This window comes from Neovison vison, chromosome 12, assembly GCF_020171115.1.
Source record: "Neovison vison isolate M4711 chromosome 12, ASM_NN_V1, whole genome shotgun sequence".
Taxonomy (NCBI): domain Eukaryota; kingdom Metazoa; phylum Chordata; class Mammalia; order Carnivora; family Mustelidae; genus Neogale; species Neogale vison.
This window is the reverse complement of record NC_058102.1, coordinates 74713491-74732201: the sequence shown is the minus strand read 5'-3', so window position 1 is coordinate 74732201 and position 18711 is coordinate 74713491. Positions and strand designations below refer to the sequence as shown.

At 34.4% G+C, this 18711-nt stretch overlaps 1 non-coding gene across 1 annotated transcript; it reads right to left on the bottom strand.

Annotated features, from left to right (window-relative positions):
- Positions 1–6586: 6586 nt before the first annotated feature.
- On the bottom strand, positions 6587–6689 carry LOC122892783. The gene has a single exon (XR_006381471.1). It is a non-coding gene; the product is annotated as a U6 spliceosomal RNA (small nuclear RNA).
- Between the last annotated feature and the right edge of the window lie 12022 nt (positions 6690–18711).

Sequence of the window (18711 nt, the reverse complement as noted above, 5' to 3'; positions counted from 1 at the left end):
CTCCTGCATTTGGAAGAAATGCACATGTAGACAAAAACTAGGCACAAAAGTCAGGACAGATTCTTCCAAGGGGCATCTAGAAAGGAACTCCTTTTATTCTTATTTAGAAATAAAAGTTGTGAAGCAGAAACCCTGTTTTCCCCAAGAATGACCTTTTTCAGGACATTTCTGGGGGGTCTCTGTTTAGGCGGAATTTATCATGGCCCTATACATCTATCAATTGATTCTAAATACACAAAGAAGAGTATTTTCTGAACACCCTTTAGCAGCATATGATGTTCTCTCTGCTCAGATCCTCTTTACTTTGCGTGGCTGGCTCGTTCTCAGCCTTCACAGTTTATACATCATTCAGCTTATACCTCACTTCCAATGTGTTGGTCTGATACATAAATGTATCCCCTGAATACCTTGAAAAGCATCTGTCACATTCATTGCTCTATGGTTTCTTTTTAAATAAGTGTTCATGAGTGGGTCGATAAAAATTGTTCCAAGGTTAGATTCATTAAATGATTAAGTTCATTAGATAGATATAAACTGAATGAAAAAAATTCTTTATGGAAGGATTCTTATAAACAATCCAGAACCTCCAAAAGGAGTCTATACTTTTTTTTTTTTTTCACTTATTCCACTATGAAACTACTTTTTCATGGACCACCTGTTACTGTCTGCTCTATCTGGGCTCCATCACCCCTTAACTAGAAATATGAGTTGGCTAACAGACAAAATGCCTTTAAAATATGCCTTTAAAATAATCCATTTGGTCACCATAACCCAGATAGACATACCTTCATAGGCATCCAAAATCATTTTATGACTTCATCATGCAATCTTCTAATTTATAATTTATATAAAACTCTCTTCTCTGCCACCAATGATTCTGATTTCTAGGTTAAAGATCACTTAATGAAAGTACAGACAAAAGGTTTATATCCAGGATCTATAATGAACTCCTCAAACTCAACCCACATGAAACAGACAAACACATCAAAAAATGGGCAGAAGATATGAACAGACACTTCTCCAATCAAGACATACAAATGGCTATCAGACACATGAAAAAATGCTCATCATCATTAGCCCTCAGGGAGATTCAAATTAAAACCACATTGAGATATCACCTTACACCAGTTAGAATGACCAAAATTAACAAAACAGGAAACAACATGTGTTGGAGAGGATGTGGAGAAAGGGGAACCCTCTTACACTGTTGGTGGGAATGCAAGTTGGTGCAGCCTCTTTGGAGAACAGTGTGGAGATTCCTCAAGAAATTAAAAATAGAGCCTCCCTATGACCCTGCCATTGCACTCCTGGGTATTTACCCCAAAGATACAGATGTCGTGAAAAGAAGGGCCATCTGTACCCCAATGTTTATAGCAGCAATGGCCACAGTCGCCAAACTATGGAAAGAACCAAGATGCCCTTCAACGGATGAATGGATAAGGAAGATGTGGTCCATATACGCTATGGAGTATTATGCCTCCATCAGAAAGGATGAATACCCAACTTTTGTAGCAACATGGACGGGACTGGAAGAGATTATGCTGAGTGAAATCAGTCAAGCAGAGAGAGTCAATTATCATATGGTTTCACTTATTTGTGGAGCATAACAAATAGCATGGAGGACAAGGGGCATTAGAGAGAAGTAGGGAAATCTGGGTAAATTGGAAGGGGAGGTGAACCATGAGAGACTATGGACTCTGAAAAACAGTCTGAGGGGTTTGAAGTGGCGGGGGGGTGGGAGGTTGGGGTACCAGGTGGTGGGTATTATAGAGGGCACGGCTTGCATGGAGCACTGGGTGTGGTGAAAAAATAATGAATACTGTTTTTCTGAAAATAAATAAATTGGAAAAAAAAGATCACTTATAAATCAATAAATTGGAATTCTGATTTACAAATCCATCGCCTATAAATTTGACCAGCATGAAACTGAATCTTCCTGGATAAAATTATGACACATCAATTCTCTGGTACTGGAAAACTGGGGAACAGAGCCTCAGTCAAAATATAACTCCAGCTCACAGACTTCTGGCTATGACTTTACCTGTAATTACAGAAAAATCTGAAAAGTAGCTTCAAAAAATCATCATAGAACTTTAAAATTTGTCATAGGACACTGCTACTGGTATCCTTGGGGATCTCTGTTAAGCATGGTTCTTTGACTGAATGAAAACACCAATCAGTGGTAAGTTAATTCATGCATTTATTCATTCATTTACAAAATATATATAAAAGATTTTCTAATGTGTCACACCTGTTCTGGTGCTGGAACTACAATGATAAGAGAGCACCTCTCCTCAAGTAGCTCAGACATCAGAGAAAAAAGACCAAAATATGAAGTAAAATTTATTTTAAGATTAACATACCTCCATTATAAGGGTTAAAATAAAATTTGTTTATGGTACCATGGAACACACGGAGAGGCAATTCTTGAATTCAAGGAGAAGAGTATCTTGGAAGTACTAACACCTGCTGGGCCATTAATAGCAAGGATAAATATCATAATATCACTCAGTATTGCAGAATACATATTAACCATCTGCCAAATATAGGATTCCTCCCAAGTAATGGAAGAAAGTATAATCACTAGCCTGAATGCACTACTTTAAACTAACTGCTCTCACTGGTGTACTGAAGCTCAGCTAAAAACTGTGAAGTTTGAAAATGTGAGCACCTGTGAGATTTGTGTCCTAATTTCTTGGTGTTCTGTATGCTTTGTATTTATTAAATTCCATGTAGTGAAGCAGTATACCTGGATTATGTTAGCATGCTTCCTAGCAGAAAGGTGTTTGTGGAGTTACCATGTAATGTCATTAGAAGATCCTCATTCTCACAGAGGAAATACATTTTTACTTGGCATCCCTTATGTAAGAGACCCTCCAAAAATGATCTCCTAGACTTTAGTACCTAGAAAAAAAAATGACTTTCCAGACAAACTCTTGAATTTTTATCATTCAAAAATTATGATTCATCCCATGTTCCTTCCCTTTTGTGATAAGGAAGAGAATCAAAAAATAGAGGGTTTAATTGTTGTGACTATCTCCTCATGGATTCCAGTACAAATATTTTTATTCTAAGTTATTTCTGATCATGCTTGTCACTTGCTTAAGTTATTTGTTCTTTTATATATATTCAAACACCACAAATCATTAAAAACCCTTTTGAAGTAAAAAGTATTCTAAAGTATTAATCAATAAATGAACAGACAGGTAGATGGTTTCAAGGGTAGATAAGTGATGGTAGCTTTCATTCTCTTAACCCACTGAGACACCCAGGCGCCACTCTTTCATTCTCTTAAAAACAGATCTCCAAAATTATATAGTCAATATAGTCAATATTGGTTCTGCATCATGCATTTCTACATGCTTGTTTTATCAATAAAAATAATGTTACTATAATTTTAAAAGTATATTTTATACCCAGGAATGTACTTAGTTTTTCATAAATTGCTCAAGTCACAGGAAATACACATTTACCCTTTTAGTCATAGCATTAGTGACTTAATATTTTCTAATGCACGTAAAATAGTACCTGGCATGGAGAAAATGCTACTCTAAGTGCTTATTTCATAAATTGTTCTAAAAATGTTACAGTTCTTAAACCTTGAGAATTATCAAGAGGGCTAACTGTAACAGTGCATGGTTAACTGAGGAAATACAAGTATCCCAAGAAAAAAAAATGGCAAATATTTTTTAATACTTCCTGAGATATTTCAAATAAAATTTTAACAAAGCATTATTGTCTTTTTTGTGTAACAATGTTAACATTTAAAACAATTGTGTCTTAGGATGGAACTTACATCAACAGAACAACACTCCCCAAGAGAAGCTACAAAACACCTCCTACTGAGTCTGAATTATTAAAAAACTGTTTTATTCTGACCACCAAGGATATAGTACAGAGTCAGTACACAATGTACAATTGCCTGTAGTGATGTTAGTAATACATGAGTAGATTCTCAATTCACCAAATATCAGGGCATTCTTGAAACTTGAAGAAGTAAACGTGGGATATGTGAAAAAAAGGCACAGTCTCTCAGGCTCCAGATAGAATAGTGGCTATTATTAGGAGCTGGAGAGTGAATAAACAAAAAAGAATCAGGATTCTTTAGAGAGTATACTTCAAATTCTTCCATCTTAAGGGACAGCTGCAGGCATGATAACATTTGACTAAAGAAGAAATTAAAGAAGTGGCTTCATAAAAGATTGAAGTGTGATTTCTCTGAGGCTTATTTCTGTTCAGGGGCAGAACCACTATCAAAGTTAGACCCAAAGGAGCTTTCTATAATTCATTACAAAGAAGCACCCCTTAGGGATCTATTGGGCAATGAAAACTCAAAGTTCCAGTCAGAAACTAGAAGAGGCTAGAAATCCAATTGGTACCAAGTTTTATCCCAGTGGATCACCAAGATATTAACAACACCCTAGCCTACACACAAGAGCTAGATTATAACCTATAAAGCATACAGCTGGGGCCCTTCCATTTAATCTCTGTAACAGCTTCCAGGTCTAGGCAAGTTGTTTAGCCTTGTATTTGAATCCAGTTTCATGTACATTACACATTGTGGTGTATATTATATAGTTTGGTATACATAATGCACTTGGATAGTACACACCTCTGTGAAAGGTTCTGTGCCTTTAAAACTGACAGTGATAATGAAGCCAACTTCAGGTGTCATATGAAATGGAAAAGTTACTATCAAAGCAAACGCAGAAGTAAATTCTCAAATGTGTGCTTCAAGCCTAACAACAACTTCTATCTTCTGTTTGAAAACCAGTCCTCCATTTGAGCCAGAGTGAATAGATGACTTCTCTACCACTGGTTAGCTGGTAATGGGACCTGCTTTCTCCTCTATAACACGGTAGTAATACTAATGTCTGCACCCCCATATAGGTAGTTTGTGGAGCTTAAAGGACAGTTAAAGGACATTAGCATGCCCCAGAACAGTGCTGTCCAGTAGAAATGCAACATCTTTTTAATCTAATGCTTATTTTACACTTAGAGTATATCTCAATTTAGTTTAAGTCCCCTTTTAAGTACTCAGTAGCTTCATGTGACTAGTGACTACTATACTGAACAAGGCAGTCCTAGAATATAGTTAACATTCATTAATACGGTAGTATTACTGTTTGTAGTAGTATTTGACTACTCCTTGGTATCACTGGTATTGGTATTATTATTACTTTTAAAAACATCCTAAGCTGTGCTTATAACTCTTCATAGAATTATAAAGTAATTTTAAATCCTTTGCTAATTTTCAGAACATACAAGCCTCCAGTGATGATACAAAAGCTAATGAAAATGAAAGCAGATATGTACCTTAATACATTAGGAAAAATTACAAGGAAAATTGTCAAAGAACATACAAACATTAAATGGGAAGAAATATATGAACACAGGGAAAATTTTCAGATAAAGTATATATTTCCAAAAATAAGTTTTTAGAAGGCAGGAATTAAGGCTAATAAACATAGGTCCAAATTTTGGCTTATGGCCAATATAGTAAGAATTATTAACTTTACCCTATGCTTATTACCCAGAAAAATCAAGATAAATTTAAAGGCCTTAGCAAGACAATTTAGATATACAGTTTTGAATTAAGGAAAAATCATTTGTATAAGACCTTCTAAAACATGATTATAAGTCAGGGAGCCTTTGGAGGGGGGAGAAGTATCTTGAAGTTTTAAGAGATCTATACTTAAAGGAATATGTAGGCTTTGATATTAGATTTCAAGGGAGGAACTTCACAGGACACTGAGCCTTCCTAGGTTTGGCCTAAGAGATTACTGTCCTGAATCCACAGGCCATTCTAGCTCTCATCTGATCTTTCTGACAACCCCTAATCATGCTGCCTTCCCTTCCTTGGGAAGCTTTCCCTAACTCTAAAAAAGACTATGGTAGATGTCTATGGCACCTTCTTTTACTGTTATGGTACTTCTTACCACAATATATTTAAATTCCAAGAATATGCACCTATTTTTTTTCTTATTGAAATTTCTTTTTCATGTTTACTTTCTATCCCTGAAGGATCTTGTAATTTCCTATGCTTTCCACCATCTATACACATAACTTTTAAATCTATGCTCAAAACCCGCTGGAATTCTCTACTTTGATATATAAAAAACTAAAATTATCACACTATTTTTTTCAAAATCTCTTCCTCCTCCTGACTCCTATTTAACAGCCTCGCTGTTATCTTGGTCACACAGGAAAAAAAAAAAAAATCTTGAATTCATTCTTGGTTCTTCCTCTCACTATGCCACCCAGACAAAACCTGGCCGGTCCTGTAGATAACCCCACTGTCTCCAGAATGCATTTCCACTATTCTGAGAGCCTCATTAGTTCCTACCTACATGAACACCTTCTGGCTAACCCTCTGATTCAAGAGTCTCTTATACCCCCCGTTTGCTGACACATCGCTGCCAAATTTTCTCTTTTTAGTTTAGTTGACTCCATGTGTCTTTCACTTCTGGTGTACCACGTAGTGATTCAGCATCTCTGTATGTTATGCTACGTTCACCACAAACCTAGCTACCATCTGTCACTGTACAACACTATTACATTATCATTGACTATATTTCCTATGTTGAAAAGTATAAAATATTTCATGAATATGTGTATCATCCTTGAGCAGAGACCATGCTAATCTTCTCTGTATTGTTCCAATTTCAGTACATATGCTGCCAAAGTTTCCCAATATATCTGTTTGTCCATGCTACTCCTCTGTTCAAATTCTTTTCTTGTCTCAGCGTATTAAATCTTAACCTCTAAACCTGCTTTCTAAATCCCCCATATGACCCCAAACTGTCCTTCCAGCCTTATCATCTACAATTTCTTAATTAAATGTTCCAGCCAAATTCTGTTACTCTGCAGAATCCTTATACTTTCTCAACTTCATTTTTTCATTATCCTTTGCATAAGAATACATCACTCACACAATCTATACCTAAAAATACCCTTTATTAAAAAATGATCTTCGTCTCACTTCAATCCCAATCTGTATTTTTTGACATAATTTATATTATTGAGTTCCATCTTTTTTATAGCTTCTAGTCAATTCGAGGTTCCTTGAGGAAGGAATCAAGTCTTGTTTTTCTTAGTATTACTTTCTATCCATTGCCCTAGAGAAAAGTGGTAAAAATATGAATGGAAGAAGAAAACTCACCAAACAATATTCCCATAGTGAATACGAAGCAAACTGGAAGAGTCTGGTTATGCTCTAGGTAGAAGAAAGATCCAACCGAGGGTAAGCTTCTTCATTCTGTTGGGAGTTTGAAATATCACAGAGAAACTTATTAGATAAATAATGGAAAAATATTTGCATGTGTTTGTTATTTAATCACTCAGTACTTACTAAATGCCTATTGACATCCTCAAAATATTTCAAATGCAGAAAGAGGATTCAAAAAAGATCAATCTACAGTATTCAAAACCTCATTCTAAGTGACTGTACTGTGGAGCAGTTTCTCTTGAGAATATAAGATCTGCAAAACCATCTTCACTTGTTCACAAAACTCGAAGTTTCCTGGAGTTGAAAAGGTAGTAACTCAAAAAACACTGAGCAGCTGAACTCAATTCAACTTTGAATTTTTTTTTTTTAATTTTTAACAAATTCTCTGTTTCTTTTAGGTACATAAAAAATGCAAACTAGATCTTAGTATAGAGGAGGCTGTAGACTTGCAAATAAGAAATAGGCTGTTTTGGGGCGCCTGAGTGGCTCAGTGGGTAAAAGCCTCTGCCTTCGGCTCAGGTCATGATCCCAGGGTCCTGGGATTGAGCCCTGCATGGGCTCTCTGCTCAGAAGGGAACTGCTTCCCCTCCTCTCTCTGCCTGCCTCTCTGCCTACTTGTGATTTCTGTCTGTCAAATAAATAAGTAAAATCCTTAAAAAAAAAAAAAGAAAAGAAAAGAAATAGGCTGTTTGATAATAAGAAAAGCAACATGCAAGTAAAACAGCAAATGAGATTACAAATAAATTCAAAATGTCAGCTATAAAAAGAACCATGGCTCAAGATCATAACAAATTCAAGTGATTTTAATAATCTAAAAGCAAGGTCAGAGATGGTGGGAAAGAAAACCAAAATAACAAATGGTACCTGAGCAAAATATTTAATTATTGTGGCTGTTTAAAGTTGCAATAAAATCTCTTTAGCTGATCAGAATGTTCTCTGGATTTAGAATTTTATGCTTCTTTCATAAAATAATATAAATCTCAAATCCTATTTTTTCTTATAAGTACATCATAACAGTCTCTGAATGGGTAATATGTTATTTTTTTTCCCTCAAATCACTCAAATCTTGGAAAGACCAAATTAAAATTATATGCTCCTACACATAAGATGACTCTTCTTCAAGGGCACAAATTTTGAAAAATAATTTAATGTCAAACTATCCCCACAACATGAAGAAGACATTCTGTGTCTTTATGTATATACTTGACATATAGTTAGTCAAGTTAGGGTACAATATGCTATTATGAGAAAATAAACGAGGATTAGGCATGATATGAGCCTTCCCTATTACTTCAGTCTCATTGTCTACTACTCCCACAAAATATTATAGTCTAATAATAATAATAATAATGAAGAATGAACTCTTACCACTTGAAACAACATGGATGGAGATAGAGAGTATAATGCAAAGTGCAATAAGTCAGAGAAAGACAAATACCATATGACTTCACTCATATGTGGAATTTAAGAAACAAAACAAATAAGCAAACTAAAAAAGAGAGAGAGAGAAAGAAACTGAGAAACAGATGCTTAACAATAGGGGACAAACTGATGGTTACCAGAGTGGAGGTTGGGGAGTAGGTATAGGAATTAAGGAATATACTTATCATGATAAAAATAAAATAAAACAATTAAAAAATATATTTTTTATTATATTCAATTCTTACAGTCTAGACACATTTAAACCACTCACATTCCTCTAGCATCCACAAGTTCTCCTATATAACTAGGTGTCTGCTCCTGCTAATTTGTCTTTCTTATATGGTATTTCCAATTTGTCTACGTGGTAGGCTCCTACTTATCTTTAAGATAATTTTAGTATCATCTCTTCTCTAAAGCCTCCCTAATCCATTCCCAATACTATCAGATACTTTGTATGTAATCCACTGATAATCATTATATTGTATTCCAATTATTTAGAACTTCTTGAGACCAGAAACTGTGCCTTATTTGTCATTGTGAGTTTCAATACATGACACCAAGTCAGGACCCTGCTACATCACTGGGTGAATGTTGACCACATCTGTATGTCTATATGTATGACTATAAGTTCGTTGAGGTTAAAAGCACTGTGTGCTTTGTCACAGTACCCACAAACCTAACATAGTGCCCACTCCAAGTTGGCTCTAAGTAGAATGTTTTAATGAACTACCTTTCAATCAAGAAAAAACAAAGTTTAGAAGATAGGTACTGGTCTTTAACCTGTCATCTTACAATAGTAGATTAACAAAGACTCACATATGTACACAGAAAGAAAATATAGAATATAACAAAGATTGCTGAATTTATTGATATAAACTCCTTTTTGCAAATATTCTGTTCTTGTTATTTCCTGGCAAAACATGGAAACATCTTTTTTTTTTTTTAATAGAGAACTCTCTTTTGATAAAATGGTAAAATTTACTTAATAAATTTTGACCATTATAGATAGTGTTTTCATAATATAAACAATAAAGGTAACAAACAATAAAGAGTTGTTATTTTGAAACTTATTCTGACTTTAGGCAATGTGATATTATAGGAAACTCAGTACAACTTAGTGCCAGGGTTAGATTCTCAGCCAACACAAACGCATCTGTACTTGCAAACTTCAACAGTTAATTCAACTTCTCTATGCCTCCATTTCCTCAGCTGTAAAATGGGAAAGAATAGTGCTTTATGTAAAGGTTAAAGTTGTTACAGCTTTTGTAAGCACTGTGCCTGGAACATTGTAAGTTCTCAATAAAATGTAAATGATTATGATGTTAATACATCAGATGGTCTTTAATATACAGGGGTGAAATTCCATTCTTCCCATGTGAGAAGATAAGAGCTCCCTGATCCCCTTTTCCACATGACCAGGCTAACCAAAAAAGGAAATTGCTATAGTCCTTATGAGACAAGCATGTCTCAATTTTTTTTATTGGGCAGAGCACCTAGAACCCATGGAACTCCCTATGGGGTAGGATGCATTTTTGCAGAACAAATGGAGTATGATTACATTCAATCTATCCTACATACCAAAAAATAAAACAAAACAAAACTTGGCTAGCAGAAAATATTGTTATATTGTAGCATACATATTACCACAAATGGGTGTTCTCAGAACAAAATATGTTGCTATTAGTTATTAATGACAATTATTTTGGCATGTATTTGGTATACTACCACCAATACTCACTATTATGGTTAATAGTCCCTTTAACTGAAAAAAACCTGTATTAACATCTCACAGTAACTTTAAAAAAAATTATGCATAATTTTGAGTTGATTTACTTTGCATAACTGATTATTCTGTAAAAATGAATTTAGAAGCCATTTTCTCTCTCTTCTTATGATAGAGGCATTCATCTACATTAACATAAACTTCACTTTTAATATAAATTAATAATTTATAATAATTCATTAATAATAAATTAATAATTCATTAATTTAAATATTAATTTAAATGGCTACATAATAGATATCACTTAGACATTTTCCCATTTTTGAATATTTAAGTTGTTTTATTCTTATTATAAATAATGCTACAATGAATATTTTCATGCATGCTTCGTTTTCCTCCTTTATCCTTATTTCTTTAGATTGAAGTCCCAGAAAAAGTTTACAATATTGAAGAATTTTAAGGTAGAAGAAAAATTAAAAGTAAGAATTCAATATCTTTCTTTAGGATATGTTTTCTATAAACTGGGAGTAAATTTTTTTTTTTAAGATTATTTATTTATTTATTTGAGAGAGAGACAGTGAGAGAGAGCATGAGCGAGGAGAAGGTCAGAGGGAGAAGCAGACTCCCCATGGAGCTGGGAGCCCGATGTGGGACTCGATCCCGGGACTCCGGGATCATGACCTGGGCTGAAGGCAGTCGTCCAACCAACTGAGCCACCCAGGCGTCTCTAAACTGGGAGTAAATTAACTGGTAGCAAAACATTTTGTGCTATCTTGAGGACTACTGATGCTCCATAATACACATACATAATTAATTTTTTAAAAATCTATGTACAAAAAAAAAGGGAAAAAGGGATAAAATAGACTTGCTAGTTAGCAAAAGTTATCTAAAGACAAGAGAAAGAAAGCAATATTGTTCATTTCACATCTTCTAGCATTAAGAAGAATGAGCTCTGAGAAACAAACTGAGGGTTTTGGAGGGGAAAGGTGGGGGTTGGGTGAGCCTGGTGATGGACATTATGGAGGGCACATATTGCATGGAGCACTGGGTGTGGTGCATAAACAATGAATTCTGGACAACTGAAAATAAATAAAATATAATAAAATGAAAAAAAGAAGAACTAATAAGAGGAAAATTAATATAATACTATACATTAATTATACCTGAATATAAATAAATAAATAAGAGAGTAAAATGGATGGAGTGCCCGAAATTAATAAGAGGCATTTACATGTATTACCTCCTTGACCTTCATAAGAATTTTCTGAGCCAGGTACAGTTACTACTCCCCCCCCCTTTTTTTCAGTTATTTTTCATGAAAAAACAAAGTTACAGAGAGTCTAAGTAGCTTGTCAAACACCACATAGTTCATTAACTGCTGGAACCAGACTTGAAACCAAGGCAGATTGACAAAAAGCCTGTGCTCTTAACCACTCCAATAACCTGCTTCCACAAAACAGGGAGTGAACCTCAAGTAAAGGAAGTAAATTTTTTAAAAGATCCCAAAAAAGCAATTTCAATAAATTCAAATCTATAGGACTAATTTATCAAAAATTTTATCAACAGTATATTTATTTATAAAATATGTATATCAAATTAAAAAAATGAAAAATTTGGAAAAAATATGCCAAAATCAAAATTTAAATAAATTTAAGGACGACTAGAAGGATTTAATTATTTTTTGGGAGGGTTCCCTATTTTTTATTACCTTTTTATTACTATGTACAAGTAGCCAGCACAGTTGAATAAAACATCACTAGTTTTGATGTAGTGTTCAATGATTCATTAGTTGAGTATAACACCCAGTACTCATCATCACACATGTCTTCCTTAATATCCATCACCCAGTTATTCCATCCCCTCACCCCCTCCCTTCTATAACCTTCAGTTTGGTTCCCGGAGTCCAGAGTCTCTCATGGTTTGTCTCTCTCTCTGATTTCTCCCATTCGGTTTTCCCTCCCTTCTCCTGTGGTCCTCCATGCTCTTCCTTATATTCCACATGAATGAAACCATATGATAACAGTATTTCTTTGTTTGACTTATTTCACTTAGCATAATCCCCTCCAGTTCCATCATATCAATGCAGATGGTGTGTATTCATCCTTTCTGATGGCTGAGTAATATTCCATTCCATTCTTCATCTGTGGACAAGTTTAAACACAAAATTGAGAGCTACTATCAGAAGTGGTAAAAGTCTTCTCAATGCCAAGAAGAAAACTGAACCAGAATGCCTATGCAGTTTCTTCCAGATACAATATTGCAATGCTCTTAAAATCTGAAAACAAAAAAAAAATCATAAGATTTCTATAACTGTAAAATCTAATTTCATTAAACTCCTGTTAAAGGTGGTTACTTCCACTGAGGGTATCTTAATGACATTGCTCACAGGCAATTCTGCTGCAAAAACAAAACATGGCTTTTAGCTAAAGCAGAAAGAAGTACAGGCAGCCAAGTCCACTGATTCCAATCTACTCAGAAATCCATTAAAGTAAATCTATCACATTGGGAATATCTTTAAAGTGGCACTCTGTGGAAATTGACTGAAAATTTGGCAAAATAAAGGAAAAAACCCAAGTTTTAATATACCCAATCCTTCCTGGGGAGAAAAATAGAGATGAAATGAGTTTATTAACAACTGTATAATGCCCTAATGGAATTTTCATTGATGTACTAATCAAAATTTCATAAAATGGGCATTAAGTCTAACTTATCTATGCCAGAGTTAATGCTAAGATAACATTTCCATTGTGAAACTTGCTTTTAATTTAGCAACTTTATATCTTCTGAGAAAATTACCCTTAATGAACAATTTAACTGTTCTTATCCAGAAGTGAATTTTAATATGGAAATGGTTGTTAAAAACAATCATAACTCTTCTTATAAGGTAGAGCTTTAAAAGTCAAAGGAATTTCACCTAATGAGTCAGTTCTTCCTTGCTGAGAACAATATGAATAATTTTTACAAATCCTTAATTAATATTAAATAACACATATTTATACAATTACATAAAAAGTAAGAACACAGATAACTATGATTTTTTTTAATTTCCCAAGAACAAGACTGGGTTCAGAAATGGACTTTCAGCAGGATTTCAACCAGAAGGCATTAGAGAAATGGGAGATGAAGGCTACTCAAAAGGAAAAAAAAGCCAAAAACCGCAAATTAAGCATGGGGCAGGAAAGGGCAGGAGATGGTCCACACCTAGGAGAGAAAGGTTGAAAGTTATTTTTCAACCTTATTCTGAAAGAGTTTAACATAAAACTTTCAGTCTATTTGATTTTGGAAAAATGGTTATGTGATTTTGGATTTATTACAAGTCCTTTTTCTCAAACAACTGGAGGAAATAAAAGATTGAAGTAACATGGCTAGATAGGATTTGAAACAGAAAAGTTTTGGAAGGACTTTTACAATGAGTGAAACTGGAAGTTCATAAAATAAGGACTATGAGATGACCAGGAATTCTTGAGGCCACATATAAAATTAGAAGGCATTAGTCTGCCATTCTCACTTTACTTAAGAATAAAGGATAAACTCTTGCCAAACTGTTAGGTAAAATTAGGATAGTCTGCCTTCACTATAAAATATGTGGCTCTTTTTAATGATCAGAAACAAATTTAAATATTTTACTCAATTTATACTGTCTTACATTATTTTTAATTCTGAACTTTATGAATTTATTTGCCTATTCAAACTTTAAGTTTTTTAATCAAAATTTATAAATTAAATATAGTCTTTTGCTTACATTATGTGGATTGAGAAAGAGGAACCTCTAAGTGTTCATTAATTTTTCAAAGTGGATGTTTTAGTTTACTTCTTTAAATACATGTAAGAAATTATGTCAGTAAAAATACTATCATGAAAATGAAGAAATCTGGATTGCACAGTGTTGTACTGGTGCTAGTTCCTACCACCTCTGGAAAGCCAATTGGACACACTTCATCCCAACTCCATGATTATTTACATTATGTGAGTAACTTGAAATTGTCCATGATGAGAGGATTTATATCCAGAAATCTGCATATGGTACAAATTGAACTTTCATCTCTTTCTTTCACAGTCAGTTGTTGGGAAAAAAAAAAAAAGAAAGAAAGAAAGCATGCCAGTTATTAAATACTTACCAGCACACCACTATTTCCACAAGAAAAAAAGATTTTAAATAGGTTGGTAGGCAAAGAAACAGGAGGAAGAAAAAAAGAGGGAAAGAGGGAAGAAGGAAGTTGGTTAGTTTCAAGAGCATGGAAAATAACTGCCAATCAACAAAGTTCGGCTAGTTAAGAGCAAATGAGTTTGACATATCATACATACAAATAATCTTTAGTTCACAGTCTAGAGAGGCCTGCTCCTTTTCTTCTTTAAGATAGAGAGAGACTGAGAACAGAGTGGGGGAGAGAGAAAGAATCTTAACCAGGCTCTGTACTGGGCAAGGAGCCTGTTGGGTTCCATCTCATGACCCTGATGTCATGACATTGAGATCACAACTGAAACCGAAATCAAGAGTCAGATGTTTAACCTACTGAGCCACCCAGGTGCTCCCAGGCCTGCTCTTTCTAAAATAGCCAGACTGTTGCAAAAACAGAAGAGTAACTGGGCACCCATAGGAATTGAAGTCTTCCTCAGAATGAAATTGAGACTTGAACTGGGTGGACTCCTTAGCAGGATGGTATAAATCCAGAGCCAAGGACTTGACAGGTCAGATATGACACTATATGAATTAAAATAGCTTTAAAAAGACAAAATAAACACCACTTTCAAATACAAATGCCAAATTAACCATGCTAAGCATCTAACAAATGTATTCTGTGTCTGACATTTATTCTGTTTTTGATCTTTGAAGGAAGGTATATGCTGTTCAAATGGGCAGGCAGGTCATATTGAACCCAATTTCAAAGCTATTTGGATCTTTATAATCGAACTCAAGTTGTGAAATGTTTATCAGGGAACAACATCCAGAAGATAGATAATTTAAAAATGACATCAAGGCCGTTCAAGATACATTTCAAATGAGTGTGGAAAGGAAGAAAAAGGTAATTATCCTGAGTAATACTGTTTCCCATGAACTACTAATTTTTTTAATCTTTTATATTCCTAGCAATGACATTTCTACCGTAACTGACATGGTCACAACTGCAAACTCTCCACATTACAGGTTATGTATCCCACATTACACACTACTTGCAACTAAATTATCTCACTGAGGCTAAGTATGCTAGTCAGAGGAGAGGCTCCTCCAGTTTTAACTCTAGTTCCAACATTACTAAATGTGTAACAGTGGGCTCACTATTTACTCTCTTGGGACTTTTATTTCCTCATTGATAAAATGCTTAACTCATAGAATTATCATGAAGGTAGATGAGTGTATGGCACATAACAAATGCTAAATAAATGATGATTTTTTTTATTGTTTCACCACCTCAACATTAATATTGGTTTCTGTCACATGGTTTTTTTTTAATGATGATTATCTATTTTACCAAGCAACCCCAAGTATATAGTGAATAAACATTATTTTATGGCTATCTTAATAGCTCAGTTATCCTGAAATGGAAAGAAATGACAAATTTTGCAGATATACTTTTGTCAAGAGTACTTAGTTCTAACAATTCTAATCTGTAATAAATTTCTTTAGGATGTTATTAGACATTATCATTGTTATGTGACTATGGTCACTGATTATTTCTCTGATATCAAATATTTCTTCGTCAAAGTAATAGTCAGCCTAATGAGGTCATGCTGCACTGAAAACTCCAAAAATGCCAAGATTTTAAAAAGAAGACCTATTTTTTACTCATGTTGTATGTCTACCACTATTTTGATGCAACTCTGACCCCCGTCATTGCCTTTCCTGAAAGATCCAGACTTAACAAAACCATCCCTCTTTGAGTCTCGGGCAATGGAAGAGAGAGAATGTGGCTGACTAAGAACTCACTTTTAAAACTATGCACAAAGTGACACATGGCATTCCCAACCATTTCATTGACCAATGCAAGTCACATGGTCACTCCTGAGACAAACAGAGAAAGGATATATAATCCTCCCAAGGAAAGAGTTAGCAAATATATTGACAATAATATGATCTTCTACCAGGTCTTAGTGCTGCCAGGAATCAAGTGCTATTTTTAGGGGTAAGGGTGTTTTGTTTTTTTAATTTGACTCTTTTCTGTGATTTTACTCTGTACAGTGTTTAGCTGTAGTTAATGTGATTTTTTTGTTTTTATTATTTCTCACCTGTACTATTTATTGTTATTTAGAAAAGAAATTCTTTATCTATATCCTGAAACTGAGAACATTAGTGACCCAATGGCATAGAAGCCAAATGCATGACAGCAGTCAAAACCTCTTCTTTCAGGGCGCCTGGGTGGCTCAGTGGGTTAAAGCCTCTGCCTTTGGCTCAGGTCATGATCTCAGGGTCCTGTGATCATGCCCCGCATGGGGCTCCAGAGAGCCTGCTTCCTCCTCTCTCTCTGCCTGCTTCTCTGCCTACTTGGGATCTCTCTCTCTGTCAAATAAGTAAATAAAAATTTTTTAAAAATTTTTAAAAAACAAAAACAAAAACAAAACACCTCCTCTTTCTTCTACACAATCCTTCTCTACCATTTTGCTCTACTACTTCTATAACTAATAGTTGCGACCACGTGTGTGCCCCTGGAAGGAGACCTTATGGCTGAATCATTATTAAAACTCAATCTTTTTTGCTCAGAGGTGCAATAAATAGGACGATGGCTAAATCTAGATGAAATTATAATGATTCTCTGACATAATCACTTTTCCTTGAGGAATATTGTACTTTATTGATTCTAGGACTTGTGCTTTTTTTCATATTTTAACATATATTATACTGGGATCCTTCCTTAAATTACCATTGGAAAATATTATACAATATGAACAAATTGTTTCTTTCTTGGTTATATATGAACTCGGTTATATATGAAAATTTAAAAATACTTCACATCTTGAATTCAATGAAATATAGTTCTTCTTAATCAAACCTCGTTTGATCAGTACTAACATATTGAGCATCTCATTCAGTAAGTTATGATACTGTGAACCACCCTTCACTAGAGGCTGCTAACCCAGGTCCCTTATGACAATCAGTGATACTGGTCTGTAAAGAAGCCATCCTGAACATTCATAGACTGGCAATAATAGCACCTCCTCTGCTAATAAGGTGAGCCTGAGTGACAGAATTCATTTCTTTTTTCCAGTTTTTAGAAGTTTCAGATCTTCATAAAATTTGAAAGAATAATACAAAGAACACCCACTTACACTTCTTTTAGACTTATCACATTTGCCTTCTGTGTGTGTGTGTGATTTATTTCACAAAACCACTTGAAAGTAAATTGTAGACTTAATACCTCATTCTGAAGATTTCAAAATACATGTTTTACATAACTATAGATGTATAGATGATCATCACACCTAAAAAGGTAATAACTTACAATATCATCTAATGCACTATCCATATTTAAATTTATATAAGCGCCCTAAAATGCCAAATATCCAATGGAAGCCCTCTGAACTTCACTCCTCCAAACAACTTTAGCCCATCCAAACAACTTTATAAGCTCTCATTTCCTGCCATTTGCTTGTGCTTGAAATTCTTAAGAAAATATTTTATTTCTTCCCTGAACCCATACTGAAAGAGTATAAATATACAGATAATGAAGAGAAAACAACAAAAGAGTATACCATAATAGTCCAAACATTTTATAGAGAGCTAAATTGTTTGGAGTTTCAATAAAAGAATTTGCATAAGTGAATATTATGCAGAAGTGTGGAAATTAGAATGCAGATGAAATATAACAGCAATAATGATACTGCTCCTAAGCTGATTCTCATCAGTTAGGACTCTTCATTGGGGAAAAAATGGCCATCTATCCAAATACAATAGGCTAGCCATCATGATTTTCTCTAAAAGATAATCTATAAGTTTTCTTGAAATTATACTTCAGAGACCATCATAAATGAGTGAACACACCCAAGAGTGATGTTATTCACCTTTTCTATAATGTCAGCAAAACTCTCATGGGGAAAAGATGAATTAGCTCTTCTATAAAACATGGTCCCTGGAGTTAAGCAAAATAATGCAGGACAGATTTTCAATTTAGCAGCTTTAGAAACATTCGTTTAAAGTTACCAAAAAAAAAAAAAAAATCCTTTCCCATAGTGCTCACTTGCCTAAATGGAAGCAACTGTTCTGAAGATTAGTGCAGCCTGGAAAACTTCAAGGGAAAGTGTGCCACTTTTCTTCCATGAAACCCAAGTATTAACCACCTGCATATTCCCGGGTCCTCCAAAATTTTAGAGTCATAATTTCCTCCTTTACGGTCTCAAACAAGCC